The following is a 2,317-nucleotide window of genomic DNA, read 5'->3' as shown; positions in this document are numbered from 1 at the left end:
TCTTCCGTTGGTTCTGTTTTTTATGGCAGGAGGCAGGAACTAAGTGAATATTAAAGGGCAGTCCCGAACTACCTTCTGAACAGGCATTCTGGGGTTAACTAGTCAACCTGCACATCTTGGTGGAAAAGATCTGAAATTCTTAAGGGGTATTGTTTCTTCTGGGCTCTTGAAAGCATTTTCTCTGCCATCAGATTTGTGGAAGCAACAGATACAATCAATTGTTGGTTGTGCGCTGGATAATCATAAACATTAGTCTGAAGATCACTCAAGTATTCCTTTGAGTTTTATTAACTACTATCGAGTCTTTGGAACCCTGAAAAGTTATTACATGCAGATGTAGCTTAAAACCTCCCTAAGCGAAATTTCTTAATGGGAGATTCTGGTGCAAAAACGCTGCTGGAGAGAAGAAATTTCGCTGAACCACATAAAATAATCGAATTCCAACCACAAGCTAATGATCTCCGCTTAGCCTTTAGTGTAAGTGTATGAAATTCCTTGTTATTTTTAGCTACTAAGGAATAGATTTTTAAATTTCCTTTAAGAAAAGAAAAGCTTATCCAGTTTTAACTTTATAAAGTGTTAACTACAGAAATCGCTGCCCGGAACTGATTTTAACTAAACATGCTCTTAAAACCTGTGATGGTCGGGACAATAAGATTATAATTTAAAGAATCAGGATTAATCGGACCACCACCGCCTGGCCACCCGGGATGGGTAACTAAGGTAACTAAGGTAAAATACGGTTCCCTTCCGGGTTAGAACAGGCACCTTACTCCACCCGTGCGCTCCTCTAGCCGGACAACGGTTAATGCACAGAATTTATTTACTGTCACGTGGTCCGCCTGCCCCACCCATGGCGGTTTCACAGCCTCAAGTGCAGCATTAACCGACGGCGAGCTGCTTTTCCTCCTCCTTCACCCCAAACACCACCGCCATTCCGGTATACGGTCTCTGGAGGAGACAGGAAAAAAAGGAGGGAAACAGCTGATGAATAAATAACGCTCTTCGCCTAACCGGACCCCTTCTCTGTCCGCCCTGGGTTTCAGCGACTCCGATCCTAAGGCAGAGGCACGAGGCGTCCCGCAGCGCCTTCCGCTCGTGTCCGAAACGTCTGCAGTTCGGGCAGAGAGGGTGCTGCCCGTGTGGCGGCCGCTGCGGGAGGCAGGGCAGAGCAAGGCACTGCTCCCCTTGGTGCGCTGGAGCTGGCCCTGAACAGGGACTGTGGCGACGGTGCTGCCTGCCATCGCGACGGCAGCCGGCACGGTCCGGGGCAGACGCTGTCTTCCTCCTTCAGAGAGGACGCTCAGGCTCAGAGTGGGAACAGCTGGCATGGAGCTGGCACAGCGACGCTCGGTGAAAAGCCACGTGTCTCCCCGTGTGGAGGGGGCGCTGACAGACGTCCCCGTGTCCCCTCTGCCAGCGCACGCGCCGGGGCCCCGCCTGGGTGGGCGGTGGGCTGCATCTTACCCCGGGGTGCCGAGGGACCGAGGCGCTAGGTGACCCGCGGGGTGCCAGACCTCAGAGCCGGGACCTACACCGCGGAGGGCCCATTCCGCAGCCTGGCAGTGGGTGGCGCTATCCCGCCACCGCCCCAGCTCTGCTTTGTCACTCTCGGGACTGGCACCTACACGGATCCGCGGCACCGGGAAGCCCCGTGACGAAGCCGCCGCTCGGCTGCGAGGACCCATGCCCTGCGCGGCTGCTGCGGGCCCTGGCATCGCGAGACGCATGTGTCACGTGGCGCGATGGCAGCCAGTGAAGGCCAGTGACGCGGCACGTGCTTGGCCTGTTTTCAGGCCTATGGAGGGATTCACGAGTATGCAGATGAAGGGGGCAGAACGGACAGCGGCCGAGCCCCGCGGGGTCAGGGATGGGGACCGGCCTCCCGGAGCGGGGACTCGCCGGTCGCTCAGCCCTGCTCCCCCAGGCCGGGCCGCCCTGTTCGTCCCTTCAGACTGCTGCCCGTCTGTCTGGGGGAATCCAGCACCTTCTCCCTCCAAAGTGTCACTCAGAGTAAAGCCTACTGATCTCAGGCGCGCACCTTGATGATTTGTGTACCTGGGTGGTGACCAGATGGCTCCCTCCTGCGCCCCGCCTGGTAACCCTTCCTCCCAGGTTGGTCTGCGCCCTGCCCGCCGCCACTGTCCGTCATGCTCCATTCTGCATTTCATGTCACGGGAACACCCGGCGGGCCTTCCTTTTGGGCGCTGTGTCATTTCCGCGGGGCGCCCGTGCACGTGTCGCGTGTGGGACATCCGCCCTCCCCCACACAGCGCAGCGCTTCCCCGCGGACGGCGTGCCGGGTGCCGGGTGCCGG

This window comes from Pteropus vampyrus, unplaced genomic scaffold (assembly GCF_000151845.1).
Source record: "Pteropus vampyrus isolate Shadow unplaced genomic scaffold, Pvam_2.0 Scaffold377, whole genome shotgun sequence".
Classification (NCBI taxonomy): domain Eukaryota; kingdom Metazoa; phylum Chordata; class Mammalia; order Chiroptera; family Pteropodidae; genus Pteropus; species Pteropus vampyrus.
The sequence above is the reverse complement of the archived record's forward strand: the minus strand, read 5'-3'. Positions refer to the sequence as shown.